Source organism: Oncorhynchus tshawytscha, linkage group LG10 (genome assembly GCF_018296145.1).
Source record: "Oncorhynchus tshawytscha isolate Ot180627B linkage group LG10, Otsh_v2.0, whole genome shotgun sequence".
Taxonomy (NCBI): Eukaryota; Metazoa; Chordata; class Actinopteri; order Salmoniformes; family Salmonidae; genus Oncorhynchus; species Oncorhynchus tshawytscha.
This window is the reverse complement of record NC_056438.1, coordinates 79,198,983-79,217,741: the sequence shown is the minus strand read 5'-3', so window position 1 is coordinate 79,217,741 and position 18,759 is coordinate 79,198,983. Positions and strand designations below refer to the sequence as shown.

The 18,759-nt window shown below is 40.1% G+C and overlaps 1 long non-coding RNA gene across 1 annotated transcript in view; it reads left to right on the top strand.

The window, feature by feature from the left end:
* The first annotated feature begins 636 nt into the window (after nucleotides 1–636).
* LOC121847638 overlaps nucleotides 637–18,759 on the top strand; it is a 56,681-nt gene continuing 38,558 nt past the window's right edge. The window contains exon 1 of the long non-coding RNA XR_006084473.1: nucleotides 637–1,156. This is a non-coding gene — a long non-coding RNA (uncharacterized LOC121847638). The remainder of the gene's footprint in view (nucleotides 1,157–18,759) is intronic.

Below are 18,759 nucleotides of genomic sequence, written 5' to 3'. Positions count from 1 at the left end.
AGGCTAGGGAATGACACTTGCATGTCCAGTGATCATGTAATACATTAGTCCTTTGATATGCTGATGATGAGTTGTTTATATCTATTGATATTGTTATATCTGTCTTGTTATCTACATTTTATAATTGACAGAATAGCAAGGTAAGTGTTGGTATGCCTGAAATTACGCATGAAAAACAGCTACATTTTGGTTTACACGAACTCAATCAATTGTTATCAGAAGATAATAAATTACTGTGAGGTTTTATTCTGAAATATATATATTTCAGAATAATATAATATATATTATAGAATAATATAATAATATTATAGAATAATATAATAATATTATAGAATAATATAATAATATTATAGAATAATATAATATATATATTATTCCATTGACACATATAGTGGAAACCACACGTGAAATAGACATTTTCACATTTTATAGATATGGACAAATTTGGTCAAGAATGCGATGCCACTGATAGTATACCCCTTCATCTCATCATCCCCCAATGTCTTCCCCTGTATAAACTCGGTTAGGCTATTCCATGTATAAAGAATATTCTCCTCTCTCTTATCAGTCCATTTCTCGGGTGATTTTATCTCTCCCCTTTGGTAGTGGTTCTCTCTAGGACCCAGAAGAGTGGGAGAGACAAGTGTTGAACCAGAATACGTATCGCCGTTCCTAATTACCTCACATTAGGAAAACATATATTGCTTATCTTCAGTCTAGTCCGTCACTCTTGACTCTTGTTGGGCAGATACAAGTGGTACAGAGGCAGGTGCAAGCCTGCGATTACCCACTCGGAATACGCTATCTGTCTGGCGCTCTGTGGTTCTGTTCCTTCGCGAATCAGTGAGCAGAGATCACGAGGTAGATAGGTGGGTTTTATGAGGTTATCACGAAAGCTCCCGAGACCAGAGGAACGCCCGCAAGGTGAAATGACACAATATATCATCTGCATCCTGAGAGGAGGTCTGCGTTGCGTAAAAGAAGCGGATGATTGAGGATAAACTGGAAGGTTTCCCGTGTCTCGGGGTGATTCCAGTGTCTCAGGAGTCGCGTCTGAGCGGTAATAGACGAGAGAGACCTAGAGAGAATAGGTTGTTTGCGCTCCCGGGAGGTCCCGCTCTGCATGAAAAGGAGCGATGCAAAAGAGATTCCCAAGGTAAGAAGAAGTAGAGAAATAACCGATTATGAAGTTTAAAAATGTAAAAAAAGTTGAGGAGCTGTATCGGTATTTTAGCTCTTCATTTAATATTCTATCGTTTTTAGGACGAGAGCTGTGTTTTACCCTGTCCGTTGCTATCTGAATGCGCGCTTTACGCATAGGACTCGTTTGCCTGTTGTGATATAGATTTCAATTTTACAAAGACTTTTTCAAAATGGGAGTGTGACAAGGACTAAATCAGATATTGCAATCTGTTCCATGACCTCTTGCAACACACTAACTCGGTAATTAAACTACGTTAAACCCAAACCCGTTCCAAGGTTGCATACTGAACTTTTTGAATGGTTACGACAGGTCATTTCCAGTCCACCTGGGAAACCTCTGAGTATTCCGTTGCTAAAGTGTGATTCTAATTGAAATACAAGTAGTCATGCTCTTGCGAATTAGAACAAAATTGTGTGCAATAATCAACTATTTTCCAAATGTGAAAAAATATCTGATTTAAATAGGCCAATTTGTTACATTTTTGTCTATCAAATTATATGGTGAGCCACGGGCATGTGAAGTATGTTACATTTATGTTTGTTCATCTTTGAGTTAATTTCTGTTCTGAGTAACAATTCAGTGGCTATGGTTCATACTGAGCAGAGAGGGGTTGTACAGGCTACAGACAGGGTTGAGGTTGTACAGGCTACAGACAGGGTTGAGGTTGTACAGGCTACAGACAGGATTGAGGTTGTACAGGCTACAGACAGGGATGAGGTTGTACAGGCTACATACAGGAATTAGGTTGTACAGGCTACATACAGGGTTGAGGTTGTACAGGCTACATACAGGAATGAGGTTGTACAGGCTACAGACAGGGTTGAGGTTGTACAGGCTACATACAGGAATGAGGTTTTACAGGCTACAGACAGGGTTGAGGTTGTACAGGCTACATACAGGAATGAGGTTGTACAGGCTACATACAGGGTTGAGGTTGTACAGGCTACAGACAGGGTTGAGGTTGTACAGGCTACAGACAGGAATGAGGTTGTACAGGCTACAGACAGGGTTGAGGTTGTACAGGCTACAGACAGGAATGAGGTTGTACAGGCTACAGACAGGGTTGAGGTTGTACAGGCTACAGACAGGAATGAGGTTGTACAGGCTACAGACAGGGTTGAGGTTGTACAGGCTACAGACAGGGTTGAGGTTGTACAGGCTACATACAGGGTTGAGGTTGTACACAGGCTACATACAGGGTTGAGGTTGTACAGGCTACATACAGGGTTGAGGTTGTACAGGCTACAGACATAGCTGATAGTGTTTAGACTATATACAGGGTTGAGGTTGTACAGGCTACATACAGGGTTGAGGTTGTACAGGCTACAGACTAGCTGATAGTGTTTAGACTATATACAGGGTTGAGGTTGTACAGGCTACATACATAGCTGATAGTGTTTAGACTATATACAGGGTTGAGTTTGTACAGGCTACAGACATAGCTGATAATGTTTAGGCTATATACAGGGTTGTACAGGCTTGTACAGTGGACTACATACAGGGTTGAGGTTGTACAGGCTACAGACATAGTTGATAGTGTTTAGACTATATACAGGGTTGAGGTTGTACAGGCTATATACAGGGTTGAGGTTGTACAGGCTACAGACATAGCTACAGGCTACATAGCAGAGTTTAGACTATATACAGGGTTGAGGTTGTACAGGCTACAGACATAGCTGATAGTGTTTAGACTATATACAGGGTTGAGGTTGTACAGGCTACAGACATAGCTGATAGTGTTTTAGACTATATACAGCTGATAGTGTTTAGACTATATGAGGTTGACATAGCTGGTTTAGTTACAGGGTTGAGGTTGTACAGACTACATACAGGGTTGACAGAGACTATACAGGATTACAGAGACTATATACAGGTTGAGGTTGTAGAGACTATATGACAGGCTGAGGTACATAGACTGATAATGTTTAGACTATATACAGTGTTGAGGTTGTACAGGCTACATACAGCTGATAGTGTTTAGACTATATACAGGGTTGAGGTTGTACAGAGTACAGGTTTGACATAGCTGATAGTTTAGGTTTAGACTATATACAGGGTTGAGGTTGTATAGACTATATACAGGGTTGAGGTTGTACAGGCTACAGACATAGCTGATAGTTTAGACTATATACAGGGTTGAGGTTGTACAGGTTGTACAGGCTACAGACATAGCTGATAGTGTTTAGAATAGACAGGGTTGAGGTTGTACAGGCTATATACAGGCTTGAGGTTGTATAGACTATATACAGGCTTGAGGTTGTAGAGACTATATACAGAATTGAGGTTGTAGAGACTATATACAGGGTTGAGGTTGTATAGACTATAAACAGGGTTGATGTTGTATAGACTATATACAGGGTTGAGGTTGTATAGACTATAAACAGGGTTGAGGTTGTACACACTATATACAGGGTTGAGGTTGTACAGGCTACAGACATAGCTGATAGTGTTTAGAATAAAGACAGGGTTGAGGTTGTACAGGCTATATACAGGGTTGAGGTTGTAGAGACTATATACAGGTTTGAGGTTGTATAGACTATATACAGGTGTGAGGTTGTATAGACTATATACAGGGTTGAGGTTGTAGAGACTATATACAGGATTGAGGTTGTAGAGACTATATACAGGTTTGAGGTTGTACAGGCTATATACAGGCTTGAGGATGTACAGGCCATAAACAGGGTTGAGGTTGTATAGACTATATACAGGGTTGAGGTTGTATAGACTATATACAGGTGTGAGGTTCTATAGACTATATACAGGCTTGAGGTTGTAGAGACTATATACAGGGTTGAGGTGGTATAGACAATATACAGGGTTGAGGTTGTATAGACTATAAACAGGGTTGAGGTTGTATAGACGATATACAGGGTTGAGGTTGTACACACTATATACAGGGTTGAGGTTGTACAGGCTACAGACATAGCTGATAGTGTTTAGAATAAAGACAGGGTTGAGGTTGTACAGGCTATATACAGGGTTGAGGTTGTATAGACTATATACAGGGTTGAGGTTGTATAGAATATATACAGGGTTGATGTTGTATAGACTACATACAGGTTTGAGGTTGTATAGACTATATACGGGGTTGAGGTTGTACAGGCTACAGACATAGCTGATAGTGTTTAGAATAAAGACGGGGTTGAGGTTGTACAGGCTATATACAGGGTTGTGGTTGTACAGGCTACAGACATAGCTGATAGTGTTTAGACTATATACAGAGTTGAGGTTGTACAGGCTATATACAGGGTTGAGGTTGTAGAGACTATATACAGGGTTGAGGTTGTAGAGACTATATACAGGTTTGAGGTTGTACAGGCTATATACAGGGTTGAGGTTGAACAGGCTATATATGGGGTTGAGGTTGTATAGACTATATACAGCTGAGGTTGTACAGGCTACAGACATAGCTGATAGTGTTTAGAATAAAGACAGGGTTGAGGTTGTACAGGCTATATACAGGGTTGAGGTTGTATAGACTATATACAGGCTTGAGGTTGTATAGACTATATACAGGCTTGAGGTTGTAGAGACTATATACAGGGTTGAGGTGGTATAGACAATATACAGGGTTGAGGTTGTATAGACTATAAACAGGGTTGAGGTTGTAGAGACTATACAGGATTGAGGTTGTAGAGACTATATACAGGGTTGAGGTTGTAGAGACTATATAAAGGGTTGAGGTTGTAGAGACTATATACAGGGTTGAGGTATTATAGACTATATACAGGGTTGAGGTTGTATAGACTACATACAGGTTTGAGGTTGTATAGACTATAAACAGGGTTTAGGTTGTATAGACTATCTACAGGGTTTAGGTTGTATAGACTACATACAGGTTTGAGGTTGTATAGACTATATATGGGGTTGAGGTTGTACAGGCTACAGACATAGCTGATAGTGTTTAGAATAAAGACGGGGTTGAGGTTGTACAGGCTATATACAGGGTTGGGGTTGTACAGGCTACAGACATAGCTGATAGTGTTTAGACTATATACAGAGTTGAGGTTGTACAGGCTATATACAGGGTTGAGGTTGTAGAGACTATATACAGGTGTGAGGTTGTATAGACTATATACAGGGTTGAGGTTGTATAGACTATATACAGGTGTGAGGTTCTATAGACTATATACAGGGTTGAGGTGGTATAGACAATATACAGGGTTGAGGTTGTACACACTATATACAGGGTTGAGGTTGTACAGGCTACAGACATAGCTGATAGTGTTTAGAATAAAGACAGGGTTGAGGTTGTACAGGCTATATACAGGGTTGAGGTTGTATAGACTATATACAGGCTTGAGGTTGTATAGACTATATACAGGCTTGAGGTTGTAGAGACTATATACAGGGTTGAGGTGGTATAGACAATATACAGGGTTGAGGTTGTATAGACTATAAACAGGGTTGAGGTTGTAGAGACTATACAGGATTGAGGTTGTAGAGACTATATACAGGGTTGAGGTTGTAGAGACTATATAAAGGGTTGAGGTTGTAGAGACTATATACAGAGTTGAGGTATTATAGACTATATACAGGGTTGAGGTTGCATAGACTATATACAGAGTTGAGGTTGCAGAGACTATATACAGAGTTGAGGTTGTACAGGCTATATACAGGCTTGAGGTTGTATAGACTACATACAGGTTTGAGGTTGTATAGACTATAAACAGGGTTTAGGTTGTATAGACTATCTACAGGGTTTAGGTTGTATAGACTACATACAGGTTTGAGGTTGTATAGACTATATATGGGGTTGAGGTTGTACAGGCTACAGACATAGCTGATAGTGTTTAGAATAAAGACGGGGTTGAGGTTGTACAGGCTATATACAGGGTTGGGGTTGTACAGGCTACAGACATAGCTGATAGGGTTTAGAATAAAGACGGGGTTGAGGTTGTACAGGCTATATACAGGGTTGGGGTTGTACAGGCTACAGACATAGCTGATAGTGTTTAGACTATATACAGAGTTGAGGTTGTACAGGCTATATACAGGCTTGAGGTTGTACAGGCTACAGACAGGGTTGAGGTTGTACAGGCTACAGACAGGGATGAGGTTGTACAGGCTACATACAGGAATTAGGTTGTACAGGCTACATACAGGGTTGAGGTTGTACAGGCTACATACAGGGTTGAGGTTGTACAGGCTACAGACAGGGTTGAGGTTGTACAGGCTACATACAGGAATGAGGTTTTACAGGCTACAGACAGGGTTGAGGTTGTACAGGCTACATACAGGGTTGAGGTTGTACAGGCTACATACAGGGTTGAGGTTGTACAGGCTACATACAGGGTTGAGGTTGTACAGGCTACATACAGGAATGCGGTTGTACAGGCTACATACAGGGTTGAGGTTGTACAGGCTACAGACAGGGTTGAGGTTGTACAGGCTAGAGACAGGGTTAAGGTTGTACAGGCTACAGACAGGGTTGAGGTTGTATAGGCTACAGACAGGGTTGAGGTTGTACAGGCTACATACAGGGTTGAGGTTGTACAGGCTACATACAGGGTTGAGGTTATACAGGCTACAGACATAGCTGATAGTGTTTAGACTATATACAGGGTTGAGGTTGTACAGGCTATATACAGGTTTGAGGTTGTACAGGCTACAGACATAGCTGATAGTGTTTAGACTATATACAGGGTTGAGGTTGTACAGGCTATATACAGGGTTGAGGTTGTACAGGCTACAGACATAGCTGATAGTGTTTAGACTATATACAGGGTTGAGGTTGTACAGGCTACATACATAGCTGATAGTGTTTAGACTATATACAGGGTTGAGTTTGTACAGGCTACAGACATAGCTGATAATGTTTAGACTATATACAGTGTTGAGGTTGTACAGGCAACATACATACCTGATAGTGTTTAGACTATATACAGGGTTGAGGTTGTACAGAGTACAGACATAGCTGATAGTGTTTAGACTATATACAGGGTTGAGGTTGTCTAGACTATATACAGGGTTGAGGTTGTACAGGCTACAGACATAGCTGATAGTGTTTAGACTATATACAGGGTTGAGGTTGTACAGGCTACAGACATAGCTGATAGTGTTTAGAATAAAGACAGGGTTGAGGTTGTACAGGCTATATACAGGCTTGAGGTTGTATAGACTATATACAGGCTTGAGGTTGTAGAGACTATATACAGAATTGAGGTTGTAGAGACTATATACAGGGTTGAGGTTGTATAGACTATAAACAGGGTTGATGTTGTATAGACTATATACAGGGTTGAGGTTGTATAGACTATAAACAGGGTTGAGGTTGTACACACTATATACAGGGTTGAGGTTGTACAGGCTACAGACATAGCTGATAGTGTTTAGAATAAAGACAGGGTTGAGGTTGTACAGGCTATATACAGGGTTGAGGTTGTATAGACTATATACAGGCTTGAGGTTGTATAGACTATATACAGGGTTGAGGTTGTACAGACTATATACAGGGTTGAGGTTGTAGAGACTATATACAGGGTTGAGGTTGTAGAGACTATATACAGGTTTGAGGTTGTACAGGCTATATACAGGCTTGAGGATGTACAGGCCATAAACAGGGTTGAGGTTGTATAGACTATATACAGGGTTGAGGTTGTATAGACTATATACAGGTGTGAGGTTCTATAGACTATATACAGGCTTGAGGTTGTAGAGACTATATACAGGGTTGAGGTGGTATAGACAATATACAGGGTTGAGGTTGTATAGACTATAAACAGGGTTGAGGTTGTATAGACGATATACAGGGTTGAGGTTGTACACACTATATACAGGGTTGAGGTTGTACAGGCTACAGACATAGCTGATAGTGTTTAGAATAAAGACAGGGTTGAGGTTGTACAGGCTATATACAGGGTTGAGGTTGTATAGACTATATACAGGGTTGAGGTTGTATAGAATATATACAGGGTTGATGTTGTATAGACTACATACAGGTTTGAGGTTGTATAGACTATATACGGGGTTGAGGTTGTACAGGCTACAGACATAGCTGATAGTGTTTAGAATAAAGACGGGGTTGAGGTTGTACAGGCTATATACAGGGTTGTGGTTGTACAGGCTACAGACATAGCTGATAGTGTTTAGACTATATACAGAGTTGAGGTTGTACAGGCTATATACAGGGTTGAGGTTGTAGAGACTATATACAGGGTTGAGGTTGTATAGACTATATACAGGCTTGAGGTTGTACAGGCTATATACAGGGTTGAGGTTGAACAGGCTATATATGGGGTTGAGGTTGTATAGACTATATACAGCTGAGGTTGTACAGGCTACAGACATAGCTGATAGTGTTTAGAATAAAGACAGGGTTGAGGTTGTACAGGCTATATACAGGGTTGAGGTTGTATAGACTATATACAGGCTTGAGGTTGTATAGACTATATACAGGCTTGAGGTTGTAGAGACTATATACAGGGTTGAGGTGGTATAGACAATATACAGGGTTGAGGTTGTATAGACTATAAACAGGGTTGAGGTTGTATAGACTATATACAGGGTTGAGGTTGTATAGACTATATACAGGGTTGAGGTTGTAGAGACTATATAAAGGGTTGAGGTTGTAGAGACTATATACAGGGTTGAGGTATTATAGACTATATACAGGGTTGAGGTTGTATAGACTACATACAGGTTTGAGGTTGTATAGACTATAAACAGGGTTTAGGTTGTATAGACTATCTACAGGGTTTAGGTTGTATAGACTACATACAGGTTTGAGGTTGTATAGACTATATATGGGGTTGAGGTTGTACAGGCTACAGACATAGCTGATAGTGTTTAGAATAAAGACGGGGTTGAGGTTGTACAGGCTATATACAGGGTTGGGGTTGTACAGGCTACAGACATAGCTGATAGTGTTTAGACTATATACAGAGTTGAGGTTGTACAGGCTATATACAGGGTTGAGGTTGTAGAGACTATATACAGGTGTGAGGTTGTATAGACTATATACAGGGTTGAGGTTGTATAGACTATATACAGGTGTGAGGTTCTATAGACTATATACAGGGTTGAGGTGGTATAGACAATATACAGGGTTGAGGTTGTACACACTATATACAGGGTTGAGGTTGTACAGGCTACAGACATAGCTGATAGTGTTTAGAATAAAGACAGGGTTGAGGTTGTACAGGCTATATACAGGGTTGAGGTTGTATAGACTATATACAGGCTTGAGGTTGTATAGACTATATACAGGCTTGAGGTTGTAGAGACTATATACAGGGTTGAGGTGGTATAGACAATATACAGGGTTGAGGTTGTATAGACTATAAACAGGGTTGAGGTTGTAGAGACTATACAGGATTGAGGTTGTAGAGACTATATACAGGGTTGAGGTTGTAGAGACTATATAAAGGGTTGAGGTTGTAGAGACTATATACAGAGTTGAGGTATTATAGACTATATACAGGGTTGAGGTTGCATAGACTATATACAGAGTTGAGGTTGCAGAGACTATATACAGAGTTGAGGTTGTACAGGCTATATACAGGCTTGAGGTTGTATAGACTACATACAGGTTTGAGGTTGTATAGACTATAAACAGGGTTTAGGTTGTATAGACTATCTACAGGGTTTAGGTTGTATAGACTACATACAGGTTTGAGGTTGTATAGACTATATATGGGGTTGAGGTTGTACAGGCTACAGACATAGCTGATAGTGTTTAGAATAAAGACGGGGTTGAGGTTGTACAGGCTATATACAGGGTTGGGGTTGTACAGGCTACAGACATAGCTGATAGGGTTTAGAATAAAGACGGGGTTGAGGTTGTACAGGCTATATACAGGGTTGGGGTTGTACAGGCTACAGACATAGCTGATAGTGTTTAGACTATATACAGAGTTGAGGTTGTACAGGCTATATACAGGCTTGAGGTTGTAGAGACTATATACAGAATTGAGGTTGTAGAGACTATATACAGGGTTGAGATTGTATAGACTATAAACAGGGTTGATGTTGTATAGACTATATACAGGGTTGAGGTTGTATAGACTATAAACAGGGTTGAGGTTGTACACACTATATACAGGGTTGAGGTTGTACAGGCTACAGACATAGCTGATAGTGTTTAGAATAAAGACAGGGTTGAGGTTGTACAGGCTATATACAGGGTTGAGGTTGTAGAGACTATATACAGGTTTGAGGTTGTACAGGCTATATACAGGCTTGAGGTTGTACAGGCTATATACAGGGTTGAGGTTGTATAGACTATATACAGGGTTGAGGTTGTATAGACTATATACAGGTGTGAGGTTGTATAGACTATATACAGGTGTGAGGTTGTATAGACTATATACAGGGTTGAGGTGGTATAGACTATATACAGGGTTGAGGTGGTATAGACAATATACAGGGTTGAGGTTGTATAGACTATAAACAGGGTTGAGGTTGTATAGACTATATACAGGATTGAGGTTGTACATGCTATATACAGGGATGAGGTTGTACAGGCCACAGACATTGCTGATAGTGTTTAGAATAAAGACAGGGTTGAGGTTGTACAGACTATATACAGGTTTGAGGTTGTATAGACGATAAACAGGCTTGAGGTTGTATAGACTATATACAGGGTTGAGGTTGTACAGACTATATACAGGTTTGAGGTTGTATAGACGATAAACAGGCTTGAGGTTGTATAGACTATATACAGGCTTGAGGTTGTAGAGACTATATACAGGGTTGAGGTTGTAGAAACTATATACAGGGTTGAGGTTGTATAGACTAAACAGGGTTGAGGTTGTATAGACTATATACAGGGTTGAGGTTGTACAGACTATAAACAGGGTTGAGGTTGTATAGACTATATACAGGGTTGAGGTTGTACACGCTATATACAGGGTTGAGGTTGTACAGGCTACAGACATAGCTGATAATGTTTAGAATAAAGACAGGGTTGAGGTTGTACAGGCTATATACAGGGTTGAGGTTGTACAGGCTATATACAGGGTTGAGGTTGTATAGACTATATACAGGGTTGAGGTTGTAGAGGCTATATACAGGGTTGAGGTTGTACAGGCTATATACAGGGTTGAGGTTGTATAGACTATACACAGGCTTGAGGTTGTAGAGACTATATACAGGGTTGAGGTTGTATAGACTATATACAGGGTTGAGGTTGTATAGACTATATACAGGCTTGAGGTTGTAGAGACTATATACAGGTTTGAGGTTGTATAGACTATATACGGGCTTGAGGTTGTAGAGACTATATACAGGGTTGAGGTTGTATAGACTATATACGGGCTTGAGGTTGTACAGGCTATATACAGGGTTGAGGTTGTATAGACTATATACAGGGTTGAGGTTGTACACGCTATATACAGGGTTGAGGTTGTACAGACTACAGACATAGCTGATAGTGTTTAGAATAAAGACAGGGTTGAGGTTGTACAGGCTATATACAGGGTTGAGGTTGTACAGGCTATATACAGGGTTGAGGTTGTATAGACTATATACAGGGTTGAGGTTGTAGAGGCTATATACAGGGTTGAGGTTGTACAGGCTATATACAGGGTTGAGGTTGTATAGACTATACACAGGCTTGAGGTTGTAGAGACTATATACAGGGTTGAGGTTGTATAGACTATATACAGGGTTGAGGTTGTAGAGGCTATATACAGGGTTGAGGTTGTACAGGCTATATACAGGGTTGAGGTTGTATAGACTATATACGGGCTTGAGGTTGTACAGGCTATATACAGGGTTGAGGTTGTATAGACTATATACAGGGTTGAGGTTGTAGAGGCTATATACAGGGTTGAGGTTGTACAGGCTATATACAGGGTTGAGGTTGTATAGACTATATACAGGCTTGAGGTTGTAGAGACTATATACAGGTTTGAGGTTGTATAGACTATATACGGGCTTGAGGTTGTAGAGACTATATACAGGGTTGAGGTTGTATAGACTATATACGGGCTTGAGGTTGTACAGGCTATATACAGGGTTGAGGTTGTACAGACTACAGACATAGCTGATAGTGTTTAGACTATATACAGGGTTGAGGTTGTACAGGCTATATACAGGGTTGATGTTGTATAGACTATATACAGGGTTGAGGTTGTAGAGGCTATATACAGGGTTGAGGTTGTATAAACTATATACGGGCTTGAGGTTGTACAGGCTATATACAGGGTTGAGGTTGTATAGACTATATACAGGCTTGAGGTTGTATAGACTATATACAGGCTTGAGGTTGTATAGACTATATACAGGTGTGAGGTTGTATAGACTATATACAGGTGTGAGGTTGTATAGACTATATACAGGTGTGAGGTTCTATAGACTATATACAGGGTTGAGGTTGTATAGACTATAAACAGGGTTGAGGTTGTATAAACTATATACAGGCTTGAGGTTGTATAGACTATATACAGGGTTGAGGTTGTATAGACTATTTACAGGTTTGAGGTTGTATAGACGATAAACAGGCTTGAGGTTGTATAGACTATATACAGGCTTGAGGTTGTAGAGACTATATACAGGGTTGAGGTTGTAGAAACTATATACAGGGTTGAGGTTGTATAGACTATAAACAGGGTTGAGGTTGTATAGACTATATACAGGGTTGAGGTTGTACAGACTATAAACAGGGTTGAGGTTGTATAGACTATATACAGGGTTGAGGTTGTACATGCTATATACAGGGTTGAGGTTGTACAGGCCACAGACATTGCTGATAGTGTTTAGAATAAAGACAGGGTTGAGGTTGTACAGGCTATATACAGGGTTGAGGTTGTATAGACTATATACAGGTTTGAGGTTGTATAGACTATATACAGGCTTGAGGTTGTAGAGACTATATACAGGGTTGAGGTTGTAGAAACTATATACAGGCTTGAGGTTGTATAGACTATAAACAGGGTTGAGGTTGTATAGACTATATACAGGGTTTAGGTTGTACAGACTATAAACAGGGTTGAGGTTGTATAGACTATATACAGGGTTGAGGTTGTACACGCTATATACAGGGTTGAGGTTGTACAGGCTACAGACATAGCTGATAATGTTTAGAATAAAGACAGGGTTGAGGTTGTACAGGCTATATACAGTGTTGAGGTTGTACAGGCTATATACAGGGTTGAGGTTGTATAGACTATATACAGGGTTGAGGTTGTAGAGGCTATATACAGGGTTGAGGTTGTACAGGCTATATACAGGGTTGAGGTTGTATAGACTATATACAGGGTTGAGGTTGTATAGACTATATACAGGCTTGAGGTTGTACAGGCTATATACAGGGTTGAGGTTGTACAGGCTATATACAGGGTTGAGGTTGTATAGACTATATACAGGCTTGAGGTTGTAGAGACTATATACAGGATTGAGGTTGTATAGACTATATACGGGCTTGAGGTTGTACAGGCTATATACAGGGTTGAGGTTGTATAGACTATATACAGGGTTGAGGTTGTACACGCTATATACAGGGTTGAGGTTGTACAGGCTATAGACATAGCTGATAGTCTTTAGAATAAAGACAGGGTTGAGGTTGTACAGGCTATATACAGGGTTGAGGTTGTATAGACTACATGCAGGTTTGAGGTTGTATAGACTATATACGGTGTTGAGGTTATACAGGCTACAGACATAGCTGATAGTGTTTAGAATAAAGACGGGGTTGAGGTTGTACAGGCTATATACAGGGTTGGGGTTGTACAGGCTACAGACATAGCTGATAGTGTTTAGACTATATACAGGGTTGAGGTTGTACAGGCTATATACAGGGTTGAGGTTGTATAGACTATATACAGGGTTGAGGTTGTAGAGGCTATATACAGGGTTGAGGTTGTACAGGCTATATACAGGGTTGAGGTTGTATAGACTATATACAGGCTTGAGGTTGTAGAGACTATATACAGGGTTGAGGTTGTATAGACTATATACGGGCTTGAGGTTGTACAGGCTATATACAGGGTTGAGGTTGTATAGACTATATACAGGCTTGAGGTTGTATAGACTATATACAGGTGTGAGGTTGTATAGACTATATACAGGTGTGAGGTTGTATAGACTATATACAGGTGTGAGGTTCTATAGACTATATACAGGGTTGAGGTGGTATAGACAATATACAGGGTTGAGGTTGTATAGACTATAAACAGGGTTGAGGTTGTATAGACTATATACAGGGTTGAGGTTGTACACGCTATATACAGGGTTGAGGTTGTACAGGCCACAGACATTGCTGATAGTGTTTAGAATAAAGACAGGGTTGAGGTTGTACAGGCTATATACAGGCTTGAGGTTGTATAGACTATATACAGGGTTGAGGTTGTATAGACTATATACAGGTTTGAGGTTGTATAGACGATAAACAGGCTTGAGGTTGTATAGACTATATACAGGCTTGAGGTTGTAGAGACTATATACAGGGTTGAGGTTGTAGAAACTATATACAGGGTTGAGGTTGTATAGACTATAAACAGGGTTGAGGTTGTACAGACTATAAACAGGGTTGAGGTTGTATAGACTATATACAGGGTTGAGGTTGTATAGACTATATACAGGGTTGAGGTTGTACACGCTATATACAGGGTTGAGGTTGTACAGGCTACAGACATAGCTGATAGTGTTTAGAATAAAGACAGGGTTGAGGTTGTACAGGCTATATACAGGGTTGAGGTTGTATAGACTATATACAGGGTTGAGGTTGTATAGACTATATACAGGTTTGAGGTTGTATAGACTATATACAGTGTTTAGGTTGTATAGACTATATACAGGGTTTAGGTTGTATAGACTACATGCAGGTTTGAGGTTGTATAGACTATATACAGCGTTGAGGTTATACAGGCTACAGACATAGCTGATAGTGTTTAGAATAAAGACGGGGTTGAGGTTGTACAGGCTATATACAGGGTTGGGGTTGTACAGGCTACAGACATAGCTGATAGTGTTTAGACTATATACAGGGTTGAGGTTGTACAGGCTATATACAGGGTTGAGGTTGTATAGACTATATACAGGGTTGAGGTTGTAGAGGCTATATACAGGGTTGAGGTTGTATAGACTATTTACGGGCTTGAGGTTGTATAGACTATTTACGGGCTTGAGGTTGTACAGGCTATATACAGGGTTGAGGTTGTAGAGGCTATATACAGGGTTGAGGTTGTATAGACTATTTACGGGCTTGAGGTTGTACAGGCTATATACAGGGTTGAGGTTGTATAGACTATATACAGGGTTGAGGTTGTAGAGGCTATATACAGGGTTGAGGTTGTACAGACTATAAACAGGGTTGAGGTTGTATAGACTATATACAGGTGTGAGGTTGTACACGCAATATACAGGGTTGGGGTTGTACAGGCTACAGACATAGCTGATAGTGTTTAGACTATATACAGGCTTGAGGTTGTACAGGCTATATACAGGGTTGAGGTTGTATAGACTATATACAGGCTTGAGGTTGTATAGACTATATACAGGCTTGAGGTTGTATAGACTATACAGGTGTGAGGTTGTATAGACTATATACAGGTGTGAGGTTCTATAGACTATATACAGGGTTGAGGTGGTATAGACAATATACAGGGTTGAGGTTGTATAGACAATAAACAGGGTTGAGGTTGTATAGACTATATACAGGGTTGAGGTTGTACACGCTATATACAGGGTTGAGGTTGTACAGGCCACAGACATTGCTGATAGTGTTTACAATAAAGACAGGGTTGAGGTTGTACAGGCTATATACAGGATTGAGGTTGTATAGACTATATACAGGCTTGAGGTTGTAGAGACTATATACAGGGTTGAGGTTGTATAGACTATATACGGGCTTGAGGTTGTACAGGCTATATACAGGGTCGAGGTTGTATAGACTATATACAGGTTTGAGGTTGTAAAGACAATAAACAGGCTTGAGGTTGTAGAGACTATATACAGGGTTGAGGTTGTAGAAACTATATACAGGGTTGAGGTTGTATAGACTATATACAGGGTTGAGGTTGTACAGACTATAAACAGGGTTGAGGTTGTATAGACTATAAACAGGGTTGAGGTTGTATAGACTATATACAGGGTTGAGGTTGTACAGACTATAAACAGGGTTGAGGTTGTACAGACTATAAACAGGGTTGAGGTTGTACAGACTATATACAGGGTTGAGGTTGTACACGCTATATACAGGGTTGAGGTTGTATAGACTATATACAGGTTTGAGGTTGTATAGACTATATACAGTGTTTAGGTTGTATAGACTATATACAGGGTTGAGGTTGTATAGACTATATACAGGCTTGAGGTTGTAGAGACTATATACAGGGTTGAGGTTGTATAGACTATATACGGGCTTGAGGTTGTACAGGCTATATACAGGAATGAGGTTGTATAGACTATATACAGGGTTGAGGTTGTAGAGACTATACAGGCTTGAGGTTGTAGAGACTATATACAGGCTTGAGGTTGTAGAGACTATATACAGGCTTGAGGTTGTACAGGCTATATACAGGGTTGAGGTTGTATAGACTATATACAGGCTTGAGGTTGTATAGACTATATACAGGCTTGAGGTTGTATAGACTATATACAGGTGTGAGGTTGTATAGACTATATACAGGTGTGAGGTTGTATAGACTATATACAGGTGTGAGGTTCTATAGACTATATACAGGCTTGAGGTTGAAAAGACTATATACAGGCTTGAGGTTGTATAGACTATATACAGGTGTGAGTTGTATAGACTATATACAGGTGTGAGGTTGTATAGTCTATATACAGGTGTGAAGTTGTATAGACTATAAACAGGGTTGAGGTTGTATAGACTATATACAGGGTTGAGGTTGTACACGCTATATACAGGGTTGAGGTTGTACAGGCCACAGACATTGCTGATAGTGTTTAGAATAAAGACAGGGTTGAGGTTGTACAGGCTATATACAGGCTTGAGGTTGTATAGACTATATACAGGCTTGAGGTTGTAGAGACTATATACAGGGTTGAGGTTGTATAGACTATATACGGGCTTGAGGTTGTACAGGCTATATACAGGGTCGAGGTTGTATAGACTATATACAGGTTTGAGGTTGTATAGACGATAAACAGGCTTGAGGTTGTATAGACTATATACAGGCTTGAGGTTGTAGAGACTATATACAGGGTTGAGGTTGTAGAAACTATATACAGGTTTGAGGTTGTATAGACTATAAACAGGGTTGAGGTTGTATAGACTATATACAGGATTGAGGTTGTACAGACTATAAACAGGGTTGAGGTTGTATAGACTATATACAGGGTTGAGGTTGTACACGCTATATACAGGGTTGAGGTTGTACAGGCTATAGACATAGCTGATAGTCTTTAGAATAAAGACAGGGTTGAGGTTGTACAGGCTATATACAGGGTTGAGGTTGTATAGACTATATACAGGCTTGAGGTTGTATAGACTATATACAGTGTTTAGGTTGTATAGACTACATGCAGGTTTGAGGTTGTATAGACTATATACAGGCTTGAGGTTGTAGAGAATATATACAGGGTTGAGGTTGTATAGACTATATACGGGCTTGAGGTTGTACAGGCTATATACAGGAATGAGGTTGTATAGACTATATACAGGCTTGAGTTTGAAAAGACTATATACAGGCTTGAGGTTGTAGAGACTATATACAGGTGTGAGGTTGTATAGACTATATACAGGTGTGAGGTTGTATAGTCTATATACAGGGTTGAGGTGGTATAGACTATATACAGGGTTGAGGTTGTACAGACTATAAACAGGGTTGAGGTTGTATAGACTATATACAGGATTGAGGTTGTACACGCTATATACAGGGTTGAGGTTGTACAGGCTACAGACATAGCTGATAGTGTTTAGAATAAAGACGGGATTGAGGTTGTACAGGCTATATACAGGGTTGGGGTTGTACAGGCTACAGACATAGCTGATAGTGTTTAGACTATATACAGGGTTGAGGTTGTACAGGCTATATACAGGGTTGAGGTTGTATAGACTATATACAGGGTTGAGGTTGTAGAGGCTATATACAGGGTTGAGGTTGTATAGACTATTTACGGGCTTGAGGTTGTACAGGCTATATACAGGGTTGAGGTTGTATAGACTATATACAGGGTTGAGGTTGTATAGACTATATACAGGGTTGAGGTTGTACACGCTATATACAGGGTTGAGGTTGTACAGGCTACAGACATAGCTGATAATGTTTAGAATAAAGACAGGGTTGAGGTTGTACAGGCTATATACAGGGTTGAGGTTGTACAGGCTATATACAGGGTTGAGGTTGTATAGACTATATACAGGGTTGAGGTTGTAGAGGCTATATACAGGGTTGAGGTTGTACAGGCTATATATAGGGTTGAGGTTGTATAGACTATATACAGGCTTGAGGTTGTAGAGACTATATACAGGGTTGAGGTTGTATAGACTATATACGGGCTTGAGGTTGTATAGGCTATATACAGGGTTGAGGTTGTATAGACTATATACAGGGTTGAGGTTGTAGAGGCTATATACAGGGTTGAGGTTGTACAGGCTATATACAGGGTTGAGGTTGTACAGGCTACAGACATAGCTGATAGTGTTT